This window comes from Globicephala melas, chromosome 8 (genome assembly GCF_963455315.2).
Source record: "Globicephala melas chromosome 8, mGloMel1.2, whole genome shotgun sequence".
Taxonomy (NCBI): Eukaryota; Metazoa; Chordata; class Mammalia; order Artiodactyla; family Delphinidae; genus Globicephala; species Globicephala melas.
In genome coordinates this window covers 28,845,799-28,861,217 of record NC_083321.1, presented here as the reverse complement: position 1 = coordinate 28,861,217, position 15,419 = coordinate 28,845,799, and the positions used below count along the sequence as shown (strand labels likewise).

Genomic DNA, 15,419 nt, shown 5'->3' with positions numbered 1-15,419 from the left:
TAGATTCATTGTCCCATTGGGATATAAGGATGTTCTTCAGAAGTGGAAAACACAGTTTCAAGAAACAGCAACAACAAAAAATATTAAGCCTGTTAAAAAAAAAATGCATTCCTAAATGCAGAGCATATAGTGGCAAAGATTTCTCACTTGGTTACAGCCAGGGAAGAGAGTGAGCTAACTCGTTGCAGGCATCGTCTCAGACGGGAGGTGACAGACTACAGCTCACAGGCTCACTCTACTCCCCAGCCTGGTTTTGTAAATAAAGTTTGATTTATTTGTGGAACACAGGCATGTCCATTTGTTGATGTATGCTATAATGGTATAATTAAGATTCAACAGACTGTATGGCTTCCATTGCATAAATTTTTACTACCTGGTCCTTAACAGAAAAACTTTTCCCATTTCTGCTCTATGATAAACCAGTTATGTGTGTGTGTGTGTGCGCTTATTTTTCTTTGTACGTATATAGGATTTCAAGAGAGGGTGTTATGCCCAGAAATAACTGAGACTTTGCAGAGAGGGTTTGATGTGTATGGCCCAGAAGAAGCTTTGAATCTTATAGGATGAGATTTGAGCTAATTAACACACAAACTTGGGTCTGTTAACGTAATCTAATAACCACACACATGGTAATGCTTTGGGAAATTCGAGTTCCATAGTCGTAAATAAGTAAAGAGAAAATCAATGATTCTTAGCCTCTCACAACAGATTCTATTTCACAGGGTGCTCTTTTAGAGAACTTCACCATGATTTTTTATTATTACCATGAATAAAGGTTCAAGATGTTGCCATGCATTTGATCAAATATTAATAACTGTGCTTGGAGAGAGTGAATGTCTACCAGCAAAACAGAGGGAAAATGTCATCTGGACCTGACAGAGAAACTTAGTGGGAAACCGGCAGTGGAGATTGCGCTAGGAGGCAGATGAGAGTGATCATTTTTCACAGCTGTAGTTGAGTGAAATGAAAGTGCCTAACTTTGTCTTTCTATGGCAAAGGCTAGGGAACTATCAATCTTGTCAGCACCTGAATGCTATTCTACTGGCGGACTTTAATTACATAGGCTAGACAGCTTGCAAGGGAAAAAAAAAAAAAAAGTTGAGAATCTCTCTTCTGGGGTAGATTTCATAAGCAGTGTGTGAGAGGTGTACGCAGAAATCCTGTTGACAAAATATTTTGTGCAAGTGCCTCCCACACACAGCTTTCAAATGTTACCCCTATGCGTTTTCCATTCCTGCTGCTCTTCAAGTAACAAATGTCTGCAGCATCTTAATCTGTTTCTTTCTCTCCCTTGCCCCATGACTCCACCAAGAAACATTAGCAACTATTGCATTCATCTCCTTATGTCATTTCACAATGATTTTAGAATTAAATTGAGTTCTGAGTTTCCCTGAGAAGTTATCTGGAAGGTAAGTTAAATTAAATGAGCCAGGAATGCTTCACACTAGTGTAATATGCTTTTTAAGGTATTGAAATCCACACTTTCATTGAAAAAGTTATCTTTTTATATAAAAGCTGTCTTTTATATCATTTTGTGTATTTTCAGTGTTTTCGGGGGGCACTGAGGAAACACACAGCTTGAGATTATGGAGTGACTGAAATCTTTCTCCTGAAGGATCTAAACATTTTAATGATGTCAATGACTTCCTCAGTGACTCTAGTATCTTTCTTACCTCTACCATTAAGGGAACCATCATGTTGGTCAGTGTGTCTTTGCAGTTTTTGGAAGCTATATGGAACAGGCCCACTGAGGCAACCCCTGAAAATGCCGTAACAGGGAAATTCAGGTCATTCCTTCACTCACCATTCACCCAATAAACTTTTGTTGAACTCATGTGGCATATGTATTAACATTGTGTGATATTGAGGAACACATGTTTAGAATATGGATTCAGGAAGAGTTAGAGTGGAATCCTGCTTCTGCCCTGGCTTGGCTGTGTGGCTTTGGTGACCATATTTAACCTTGCTGAACTTGGGCTCCTTCACAGCTCATCTTAATATATGTGGATATGAAGATTAGAGTTACTCGGATGTATAGAGCCTACGATTTGGTAGAAGCTCAGTTTAGGCAAGTGACTTTTCTTCTGTCCTTTGTTTAGTGGAGAGTTGTAATGAATGTTGGTAGAGAAAATGAATGTATGGAATGCAGTCCTGTATTAAGACATATCTGGATTTGAATTCCCACTCTAGTAATTTTGTGTCTAGTAGGGTCTCAAAATGACTAGCCCTAACTCAGTGGTACAGAGAAAAATGTAGACTCTTTATTTGGTCTATAACCAGTCAAGTTTTTGTGAAAGATATGGGGGTCAGTGTTAAATGCCCAACACAGTTTAGCTTTATAGCTCAGGCTGTGCAATAATTTAAATAGTCTCATGAGATCAGTGGTTCTCAAACTGTAATGTACATTGGAATCACCAGGAGGCCTTAAAAATACAGATTGCTGAACCTCATCTCCAGAGTTTCTGCTTCAGTAGGTCTGGAAAAGGCTGGAGAATTTGCATTTTAGCAAATCCCCAGGTGACACTGATGCTACTTGTTGGGGGACCAAATGTTGAGAATCTCTACTTTAGATAATATTCAGTCTTTAAGGAAAATTTCTCCTGGTCTTTTATTTCTTCCTGCTATTTCAAATGCTTGGATACCCAATTTATTTTAATAAAATGTTTCCTATAATTGATAAAAATATAAGCACATTTGAGTTAATTCTGAATATATATTAACATTTATAAGTTATTGGTATATAAATATATTTATATAAAGTAATAAATAATGATCATATATAGTATATACTATATATATAAAACGTATGTTAACATTTCTGACGGTCAACTCAGGCAGTGATAGAAACTTGAAGATAGTATTTAAATAACTTGGGTTTATCAGTATAGAACATTAAAAAATATCATTTTAACTCATTACTTTAAATTAGTATAATTTATATCATTTGCCCTTTCGCGTAATATTATGAACCCATGACACTTTAAAGGTTTAACTTTCTCTAGTGAAGTTTAATTATTATTTTTGTTTTTATCCTTTTGGTTAGAATTCTTGTCCTGTTTAGCACTATTCCAGATAACTTTGAAAGCACACTTGCAGTCTGACAACAAGATATTCTAGACACATTTTGGTTTTCCCTGTCCAAAACATAGATTCCACTACTGTCAGTAAATAATAATATTAGGGATCAAAATTTTGTCTCAGGAGTGTATATTAGGTTAGGTAATAGAACTGGGAATGTTTATTGAAAATCATGAATTCATATTGCTATATCTAATTTATTTAAATTATTCTAACTTTCAAAAGCCATTTCTTATCCTCTTCTAATATTTTAAAACCTTAATCAGTTTTTCCCTGTTTTAAATATATCAGTTTCTATACTCTCACAAAATTTTCATCAAATTTTAGTATGCTATGCTGTATTCTGTCATTGCAAATAATATGATTAATTTAAAATGTTGCCATATTGGCTGGAATCTAAGATGCCACATCATTGTATCATAAAGAAACCATGCTATATGGATATCATATTCAAAATAAATCTTCACTTCCACCTCACACTACACACAAACATCAGTTAAGGTGTGTTATAGATCTGTATGTGAAAAGTAAAACAGTAGGGCTTCTAGAAGATAACCTTCAAATCTTGAGGTAGTAAAATATTTCTAAGGTAGAATACACAAACATTAACCATAAAAGAGCACTAATAAACTGGACTATAGTAAAATTAGGATCACTATTAAGAAAATGAAAAAGCAGGCCACAAAGTGGGAGAGATTATTTATATTATTAATACATATAGCTGAAAAGTGTTAATATCTGGAATATATAACCACTTTTCCAAGTCACCAAGAAAAAAGGCAGACAGCACAATTATAAAAATTTTTAAGTGGGCAAAAGACCTGAATGGTTACTTCACACACAAAAAGATATCCAAATAGGCAAGATACATTTGAAATATTTTGACTCTTATTTGTAGTCAGGAAAATGCAAAGTGAAAAAAGTCACTATGAAATTTCACTTCATACCCACAAAAAGGCTAAAATAAAATTGACTGAAATACCAAATATTGGTGCAGATGCAGAGTTTCTAGAATTCTCATGCACTGCTGATAGGAGGCTGATTTGTACAAACTCTTTGGAAAAATGTTTGGTAATACTGTTAAAGTTGACATATGCATACCCTATGACCCAGCAATTCCTCTCCTAGGCATATATTTAACAGAAATCTATACATATGTGCACCAAAAGCCATGCACAAGAATGTTTATAGAAGTATTACTCTTAATTGCCAAGGTCTGGAAACAGTCCAGTATCCATCAACAGTAGATTGGATAAATAAATTCTGGTATATTTATACAATGGAATGCTAAACAACAAGGAGAATGAATGGACTATTGCTACATAAAACAACTGAATGAATTGAACAAGTACAGTATTTTCCTAAAGGCATCAGACACAAAGGAGTACATACTGTGTGTATAATATTTATATAAATTCAGAAATAGGAAAGACTAATTTATAGTGGCTTTTGGGGAAGGGGGAAGGATAGTGACCAGGAGGGGGCACAAGAGAGCACTCTGGGTTTCTACAGATGTTCTATTTCTTGATTTGGTTCCAAGTTTGTGCTCACTTTGTAATAGGCCATTAAGATATATCCTTTAATTTGTGCACTTTTTGATTTATACCTCAATGAGAACATTTTTTTGTTGTTGTTGGAAAATGATATGCACAAAGTTATGTGGGAACAGCATAGACAAAATATCTGACTTGGGACATCAAATAAATCATCTCAAAGGGAGGATTTGAAGTCAGATTTTATACCATGATGCATTCCAATGCAAGTACAGAAATCCCTTTCTTTAGTAGCTTAAAAAAGTAAGGGCTTTATGGTCATTAAAGAAAATAAAAGAAAGAAAACAACTTATGAAAGTACTTGTCTCAGTAACACACGGAACTTAGGCTAACACAGCTCCCACTGTTCTTACTCTTTGATTTGTCCTTTTGGCTGCAAGAGGCTGTTGCTTCTCCAGGGATTTAGTCTGAGTTACAGGAGTGGAGAATGAAAAAGAGGAAAAAGTTGCCCAGCAATCACATACTCATGCCTAACTGACCAGAGCTGTGTCACCCCTAGGTTTGAGGAAGTCTATAATGATAAAATAGACAGAAACAAGGGAAGGGGGTTTGAAATGGGTGTTTGGTGAGCCAGCCTATGTGATTTGCCACGCATCTGAAAGATATGTCTGCCTGATATGTTTTGGGAGGATACTACAATGCAAAAGAAAAAGCATACCCAAATATAGATTTTTGGCCACCATCTACTTCCTCTAGCTTGAGGAATGTCACGTGTTCTCAGAAACTTTCTCATCTTTTCATATGTAGTAGGTTTAAGGTACACTGACAATACTTAAAGTTATGGTAATTCTCCAGGACATAAAGGACCATAAAGGAATTCACTGTTTAGGCAGTGAATTTAGAAACAGAAAGAGAAGTGTCTGGGCTCATACAGTAACAGTGAGGTGATTTTTTTGTTTGTTTTTTTTTTGTTGTTGTTCTTCTTCTTTAATAGTTTGACAGAGATGAGATAATGGGAAAAATAATTTTAGGTATCAATTTTCTGAAGTATTCCATAGATAGGCAACCAAACTTAAAGTTTCTTAAACAAAAATGCAAGAAAACAGGAAAAAATATCATGTCAGGAACTTTAGAAACAACAAAACTATCTTGTTTGTCAGTTCACCTTCAGTAGGATAAAAAGAAGATTTTGTCAATTCTTGAATTCCTGAAAATCGATCACTCATTTATTCAACAGATAATTATTGTGCACCCCTTATATGCTAGGTACTGTGCTACCTAATTAAATATTTATCTTCACAAAAGCCCTTCCCAATTGCAAACTGTACAACTGAGTCCCAGATGGGTTCAGGAATTAACCAATTGTACAGTTAATAAATTCTGGAATTGGAACCAAGGCCTTCTTGACTGTCTTTCTACTCTATGAGCTGCTTGGAATGATCTCAATCCCTGTAATGACCTTGATGCTTGACTGCATCCACCCAACAGTCCAACTAAATAGCCAGTTAATACCAACAATACAGCCATGTGGTACAGGTGATGCAGTTTCACATCACTTTACATCAGCCTAAGTTGTTGTTAGTGGGTTCTAAAGTATTTATCGTTAGCTAATTCTAAAAGGGAGAGATGCTTATGAGGGAAGTTATTTGATTTCTCCCTGGAGTGCTCACTGGATTATAGAATTTTGGTGTGATTCTAGCTCAACATTCTGAACACATAAGAGTGGGGGTCTGGATTTATCTCATGCAATGATATTTTGAAATATCACTTTGGAAAAAATTAGAAAAATCCTTAAGTATTTAATTCTAATGATATAAAAGGAAAGATGGAAATTTCCAGAGATGACATATTAAATAAAGTGCATCACTCACTTTTCCAGACTTAGCCAGTCCTAAACTGGATCCTAATCAGGGTCGGTGTGAACAACATCTGAGAAGCCATGCTGTGCAGGAATGTGGAACCCCCATTTAGCTTTGCACGTTAAATTCTTTTCCTTGGCATTGTTGCATTGTTTGAGGACTTTGACTTCTCTTAAATTAACAGTTGAGGCAAAAGTGTTCCAAGTGATGCTAAAAATGGAATCTTAAACAGAATAAAGTGCTATTCAGAACTTTAGAATCATTTTGTTCTAAAGTGTTGATAACCTCATGACAGTGACTCAAAGCCAAATTAGGCAAAGAGCAAATTGATGTCGATGATCTTTGCATAGATGAACCTGAGGCAGGATATGCATCATCCAGGAACATGTAGGAACACTGAGACTGGATTATAGTTTTGCCTTGTAAGCTGTACAGAGTATTTTTACTCTTTCACCACCCTTGAGCAACTGATAAACACTTAATGACTACACTTAGCATATTGGGTGGGGCTGTGGCTTTTTCTTCCTTCTCTTTTTTTAAAGGTTGAGGCACAATATCTGGCTTGCCTTTCAGTCATGGAAATAGATCCACATGGGTGAAAAGGAAGCAAAGATATAGATGTTTCATATGACTTAGTGTAAACCACCTTTGAATTAAATATAATCCCTTGTCTGGGAAAGTAAAACCAAATTTGTGTACTTTATAAATTTTTTTTTTGACAGCAAGCTATTACAGAGGATGGAAAATCCCTTCTAATGGCTCATGAAGCTTGTCACAGGTAGGTGGCATTTGATGACTCACAAAAGAGGAACTGTGGTGCAGATTAATTATTTTTTGGCTATAAAATGATGCTGGTTTACTTTGCCCTAATAATAAGAAAGTTAATAAATGTCATTCAAGTCATTAAAACTGAAGTTTCTGATACTATTAGAAACTGTAATCCAATAGTGTTTTAAGGGAGCAAATATTTATGGTAATATACCAGAATTGCTAATACTCCTACCATTAATTTAATCTACCATTAATTGTTAGTGTTCCTTGGCAAATCATCTTCATCAAGCAATGGATAACTTGCCTCACTGTTTTGCTCAAACAGGATAATCTCAGCATTAAAACTTAGTACTAAAGTTTCCTTCCTACACATAAGTATCATACCATAAAATAGTTTTTAAATATGCCATTAGCCAGGCCTTGTGTGGGCGAGGATGTTGGAAAATGGACTTCATATATTGCTTGTGGGAGTAAACTAGTACATTTCCAGAGGGCAACAAGTATCAAAAAATGACCTACTCTTTGAACTAGAGTCTAATTCTAGAAGGCTGTTCCAATCGGACAAATGCTAAGGATGTTTGTCACAATATTATTTACAACAGAAAAAATGAAATAATTGAAATTTACTATAAGAGGACTTTAAAGATGTTATTACTGACGTATATAATAAAGTATTATGTCACATTTAAAATTATCTAAATTTATGTTTTTGATATGGAAAATGCTCATAATATGTGTTAAGAGAAAAAAGAAGTTACAGAAAACTGTATGTGGTATCTCTACTTTAGTAAAAATAAGTGTATTTATTTATAGTGTTTAACATATATGATATATAGATATGCGATCTGTTAGACAATTATAACTACGTTAAATATATTAGAGGCAATGAATAGAATTAAATAGTCATGTCTGTATTTACAGATGATTTAAAAAATTACTTTCCTTTTGCTCTTACCTGTATTTATCTTTTTCAAAAATAAATATGAATACTTGCATAGTGAAAATTAAAATTAATAAAATATGGGTTATTCATTGACTTCCTTCCCTACGGTCCCTCTGGGATGACTCCATCCTTTTGTGAAATTGTAAGAGCAGAAAGAGCAATCTAAGCAGTAAGCTACCTAGATCACGCCTCCTAATTTCAACCACCCAGGAGGCACCAGAAATTGGTCCCTGAATTTCTCTCTGATTTTCCTCCTTTCATCAGCTGGTTGAATGCTCCCCTCCTTTTGAGTTTGAAAGATGTTCTTCCACTCTTATACATCTTTATCCATGTGGGAAAGGGCATTCAAAGTTTGAACCTTGAATACCAGCAAGTCAAATTCTTCAACTGCAGTCTGGGACATCATGAGAGAATTATTCTTCACTCTACTTACTCACCTGTTTGGAAATGTTAGAAAGGACTTCCCAAGCCCAAAACTGATGACTCCTGCCACCTAGGATATAAAGGGAATCTAGAGAGGTGTTAGGAAAAGCCTTAGACGGGATTTTTAACTCCATTTTGGACACTTCATCAGTTTAGAAGTGAAATAACGCTGGCCCTGCCCCTGGGCCGATTTGAAAAGAAGATACAGGAGATGATAACCAAGGGAGATCATGTAAGTTAGTGGTTAATAACATGACATGTTGTGTTAGGCACACCTAGATTTGATTTCTAAATTTGCCATCTACCACTGGGTGACCTTAGGGCAGTTCACTTAGGCTCCCTGCACCTCAGTTTCTCCATATGTAAAACTGCCATAAGAATACCTGTTACTCAATTATTATTAATATGAAGATAAAATAGACAGTATATGCAAAGTAATTAGAGTAATGCTTAGAATATAGTAAGAGCACAAAATGCTAGCTTACAGTGACAATGATTATCCATATGGATTGTCATATAATCATCCTTATCAGGTGGAGTCCATCCTAGGAGATAGAGGAGGCAGAGAATCGGGGTTAGAAATCACAACAGTAGACACTACAGAAGAGCAATCACAATAGTTCATTGGTCCATATTTCCATATATATATTTACTATCCATAACTTATAATCTGGTTATGCTGCATGTATACCTTCAGCATTTGGTTCAAAAGTGGAACAAAACAAAACAAAACATAGACACCCGAAACAGATTTCTACTCACCCATGTGAAGGGTTAGCTTGATTGCTCCAAATTGGGACAACTGATTCTGAATTCAGTTTCCTTCCAGTTTCAGTTGACATCTTCTTACTGAGACTTCTTATCACCTTGTCCACTTTTATCCTCTGAGATGATAGTTGCATGGATAAGAGCTCAGAAGTAATATTTTATTTACTTCAGGTGATAAACAGGTATGCAACAACAGCCTATTTATTATCTTCTTACCTTGGTCCAAGTGTTTCATCCCTAAGTTAGACTCATATTTTTGTTAACATGTCTGCTTTTCAGTTCCTCCATTTTGGTAATTGACACCATTCTTTTTACATTTTTCCTATGCTGCACTGTATTCTCTCCTGGTCTCTACAGTAGCTGTATGATTTCGGCCAGCACAATTCAAAGCACATAGTCTTCTATTGTTATTATTTTCACTGTTAGGGATTGTTTAAATATCTCTTCAAATTCCCCAAAGACCAGGCACCCTACATATGAGACAGAGAAATTACTGTAACATAGCTGAGTATAGTATCCATCTTACTAAGAACTGAAGTCATTTGGATCTTTTACTGTATACAGTAAGAAATATTTATTTTTCAAGTATTTTGTATGCATTCACTAAATTTTAAAATAGATTTTATTGCAAAAATTTACACCTCTGTGTTTTCTTTACATTTCTATGTTGGTGAAAAAGAGCCAAAGATAAACACAACCTTACATGATTATTTTTTCCCAGAGGACTTGGCCATAGCAATCACAAAATATAGAAGAGTTCAATTTATATAACGTTTACAAATTTCACTGACCATTCCAACCTGTTGTGTTTTTTTTTTTTCCCTGCAAAAGAAGCTACATAAATGATATTCACTGTAGTAGTAGTTTTCTGTTTTAACAAAGCGCCGCAAACTGAGTGGCTTAAAACAACAGAAATTTATTCTCTGTAGTTCTGGAGACTAGAAGTCTGAAATCAAGATGTTGGCAGGGCCAAGATTCCTCTGAAGACACTAGGAAAGAATCCCTTTTTGCCTCTGTCTTCACATGGTCTTCATCCCTCTGTGTGTCTGTATCTCTGTGACCCTCTCTTTTTGTAAGGATACTAGTCCTTGGATTTAGGACCCACCCTAATCCAGTATGACCTCATTTTACCTTGATTATATCTATAAAGACCCAATCCCCAGATAAAGTCACATTCACGGGTACCAGGGATTAGGATTTAGACATATCTTTCGGGAGACACAATTCATCCCACAACACTCACATAGCATTTCACACCTGAGTTATAGCACTTAGCATGTAATTACTAGTTTAAGTAACGTCTACTCCTTTTCCCACCATCTCCTACTGCCCAACCCTCAAGGGCAAATTCATTTCTTAATTTTCTTTATATCTGTCTTTGCAGTTATCATGATGCTGAACATATTCCCTTAGTGAATTTAAGTGGAGGATAGAAAGGAGAAGGCAAAGCATAACATGAGAGTTATGAAAGAAGGAAGAACTGGTTTACACCAGTGGTTTGCACAACTTGCTTGTTATCAGCAATAGTTTACAACCTTTAAAAGAAAGTTGTGTGTTTCTCCCCTAGATATTCTGATTCATTGAATAATTGTGGGACCCAGGAAATCTATATTATAGACAATTTACTCAGATGATTTTACCTTCTGGCCAAGCATAGAAAACACTCCATGCCTTGTGGTTACAGGTAAATGACAGGGGAAAAGTGCAGGGGAACTGTCATCCATTTCTCATGCCTGTGCAAGCTGTTTTGCCTTAGTAAGTTGCCTAGTTATGCTGATGTTGTTTCTTCATTGGTAAAATGAGTGACAATCATTTCTAAAACTTGGATTTTCCTATTCGAGATTATTGTTTGTCCTTAAAAATGTGTGAGTGTGGTTGTAGAATTTCCACCTTGGTCTTTATAGAGGAGATAGTATGTTTGAAATGATTTCTCAAGTATCTTCTTGGACTAGTTATTCTGAAATTGTAAGAAAAGGGTCAGTGTTGGTTAACTTTGAGTGCTGGAACAACAGGTGCTTCTTTCTACTGCTTGTTCCTGTATTTCACATCTGTATAATGAACATATATTACCTTTATAATGGAGAGCTATTAATATACATTCTAGTTTTGTTTAACAAGCAAAAATTAAATACCAGGAAACAAAATTTAAGAAATGCTACTAAAAAACTAAAGGAAAAAGAAAAGTCAAGAGGCAAATAGATGCAAAAGAAGTGCGTGTACAATTTAAAATAGGGGAGTAGAGTTGATATAAAAGTAGAGGGTATTAAGGTTTCAATGTCAGTATTGTTGGCCTTCCTTTTAACTTATATCTTGCCTGAGATCTTTGATCGAAATACTTTTACTAAAAATGATATTTTTCTCTTAAGTTTTCTAAGCTGAAGTTTATTTAAACTTAGAATATGTTGCATTTGTCCACCCCCAGACAATGGAAAAAATAATGAAACTGTCATATTGGAGGTGACATTGTCAGCAGCACTGTCAGAAGTGGGTGGGTGGGTGTTCTCAGATGAAGACACAAATATAAGAAAACTGGGATAAATAAAATTTGCTTACACGTTATTCTTTTAAGAGGATCGAATGGAAAATGTTTGTACATAAAGTGCACACTTATCTGTATTTTTACACATGTCTATATACTGACAGTTGAAGCCCTTGCAATAAGAATTTAGCTTTTATGTTTTTTTATTTTTTATTTTTATTGGAGTGTAGTTGCTTTACAATGTTGTGTTAGTTTCTGCTGCACAGCAAAGTGTAGCTTTGGTGTTTTGAATTCAAATTTCAAAAATTATTCTTCAGAAGAAATCAAACCCCATGAGAAAGGACACTGGGGAATGCGTTGACAAGAAACCCAATTTGACATCTGACAGTTTTATTATTTCCTTTGATTTTATAAGAGGCTTTGTCTTGAGAGGAAAAGTCAAACTGAAAAACTGCAAAATGAATGGGAGAATTTGTCTCTGTGAATTCATAGACAGTTTTTCAGCAGTCAGACTATTCATACAAAAATTGTTGAGGGCCTAATTTTGACTATAGGAAACATAGATCATTGAGGTGATGTGAATAATTGAGATCATGCCTTAAATTATTTTGGAAACAATTACTCTATTAAAAGGAGATGAAAATCTCAACTACAAACTGAAATTGATTCCAATATTGGAAAAGTTACTTAACTCATTGTGTTACCTTCTTAGTTTTTGTGAGCAGATTCAGAACTCACATCATAATTCCTCATTATTGGCCAAGAAGGTATATAGAAGGAATTAAAAGACGAGTTTTGTTGAAAACATAGAGGGCTTTCATGTCATGCTTAGATATGTGACCATTTTTGAGGCTAGCACACACAATCTATTTCCTAAGAGTCTTTGGGCTACTTGCTGGGTTGCCTAGCAACCTGAAATCTTCAGCATTCAAGGGTTGTCTTCCCCTAGTGAAATGTCAGTCCCCTTGTGAAAAGTCTTAAGTGATGTCTTTCAAATTAGGGATAATTTTCACTCAGGGAGTGGAATAACTTCTACAGAAGTTGACTTAAGTGAAAATTCGGACAAAAATTACAGATGGAGACTACAAACTAGGAAGACTTCTGTAGACCAACAAAACAGCATTGTAATGAACCAGGAAAAGGATATTGGAATTTGGAGTCCTTATAGGTTTGGAAATGTCAATACTAAAGAATCATTTATTCACATTACAGGGTGCTTATCTCATTGACATGAAAGCTGGAAAAGTTTCCATATGATAACCTGAGTGGATATTTTTTTCTTTATCCACCTTAACATTGATATTATAATCACTTATAGCAGCAAAATCTACTTTTATGGTTTCTAAACATCCAATCCACCATGCAATTTTGTTGATTTTCCATTTCTCCCTAACTTCATCATGAATACGCTATTCTGTGTAATTAGATCTCTACTTTGGACTTCCAGAATAACTTTCTGATTGGTTTGACTGTACCTAAACTTTCTTCCACTAATCTGTTCTTCAGACCACATATATTTCTAAAATGCAAATTTAATCACATCAGTTGTCTATCTCCGCTAACTTAAAATCCTTCAAATGTTTTGCATTACTTTTAGGATGAAGGTAAATTTGGGATAAAGGTAAATGGCATATTTCATCAAGGTCCCTCTCATTTTCTTGGCTCTGAGAAGCTTCCTTGCCCAGATCTTTTCTGCTTCAGGATATTTCAATGTTTTTCTCTTAACCCAAAGTATTGTCAGAGTAACACATAACGTTTCTTTCACAGCATGTACCAAATCTGCAATTTTATGTTGATTTATATGATTACTTTATTAGTGCCATTCTTCCCCACTAGGCCATAAGTTCCATAAGCATAGAAATCAAGTCTTTTTTTAATCATCATTGACTCTACCATTCCTAGCATATAGCCTAACACTTAGTAGGTACTCAATAAATATTTTGTTGAATGTATAAAAGGATGAATATAGTATATTCTTTCTTTTTTATCTTTTGAAAGGCAACCTGAGGTGAACACTATAATCTCCAATACCTTAACATGTCCATAGGGTAATTATTTTTCAAAATTCTAAGCTCAATGTGTTCCTTTTTAATAAAAATAATTAAAAATAGAGTTGCCACCTGCCTAAAGTACTTCTAGCTCAGGAAAGCATGAAAACACATATCTCCTCAATGTCCCAAAACATAAAATTTTTCATATTTTCTCCCTATCTACCATCACACAGGTAGCATTATAAGACCTTAATGAAATACTATACAGCCTTGGAAAGAAATACTCCATTTAAAAGCTCCATAACTCCATTTTTGTTAACAAGTAGCAGAGATAAACCTGGCTTATTTTAAGAAAAGTGTATAGCAAAAAGGGATGCTATAATGAATAAATTATTTTACTTATTTTATTTATTCATTTTAGGTTATGGAATTTTTAGAAATAATTTCTTATTTATTTATTTTTTTTGGAAAATCAATGATCCAAAGCCAAACTGAATGAGTGGTGTGGGAGGGATCACTAATTAAATTTCTAAAATTACCTTCTCTATTAATATTTAGAAATCCTCCTCTGAATTAAGTTAGGTGGCATTATATAAAAAGAGGGAACCAAAGTTCTAAACCAAAGACCAAATTAGCAGCAGGCTTTACTGGTATTTGGAACTTGTAAATTAAAAAATCGCAAACACTAATTGCATCTTTGTAGTATATAAATTAATAATATAATGATGACTTCATCTTCATGTTTAATCATACCATAATAAAATCACTTCATGATTAATTCAGTTATCTTAAGTTTAGAGCTACTAGGTTTTCTTATAAATCAAAATTATTTCCATAAAGTGTCAGCTCAAGGTATAAGTGTCTTTGGAGCTGTATTTTATCATTTTTTAAAAAAATTTATTTATTTATGGCTGTGTTGGGTCTTCGTTTCTGTGTGAGGGCTTTCTCTAGTTGTGGCAAGTGGGGGGCCACTCTTCATCGCAGTGCGCGGGCCTCTCACTATCGCGGCCTCTCTTGTTGTGGAGCACAGGCTCCAGATACACAGGCTCAGTAATTGTGGCTCCCGGGCCCAGTTGCTCTGCGGCATGTGGGATCCTCCCAGACGAGGGCCCGAACCTGCGTCCCTGCACTGGCAGGCAGACTCTCAACCACTGCGCCACCAGGGAAGCCCTATCATTTACTTTGCAACTACAGGAAAGTAACTATATCCACAAAGTAGCCAACTGTAGCACATGTTTATAATTGATAATTAATTAAAGGCCACCATAGAATTTGCAAGTTCACAATTTTCTTTATGCTTAAAGTTCTTTTCTTTGGTGATTAGTATCAAATTTCGTGATTTTGGAGCAACTGAGTTCAAGATCAGGGTGCCAGTATGATTGGGTTTTGGTGAGGACTCTCTTCCTGACTTGCAGATGGCTGCATTCTAGCTAGCTGTGTGCTCAAGTGGCCTTTCTTTGGTGCAAGTACATGGAGAGAGAGAAATCTCTTCTCCCTCTCTTTTCCTCTTCTTATAAAGCCAACAGTCCTATCAAATTTAGATCCCACACTTATGACTTCATTTAACCTTAATTAAAATCCCTATATCCAAATGCAGTCACATTGGATGTGACT

General features: G+C 35.1%; 1 pseudogene; it reads left to right on the top strand.

Moving 5' to 3' along the window:
* Positions 1-15,419, top strand: part of LOC132597733 (hypoxia-inducible factor 1-alpha inhibitor-like) — a 187,855-nt pseudogene that overhangs the window by 142,147 nt on the left and 30,289 nt on the right.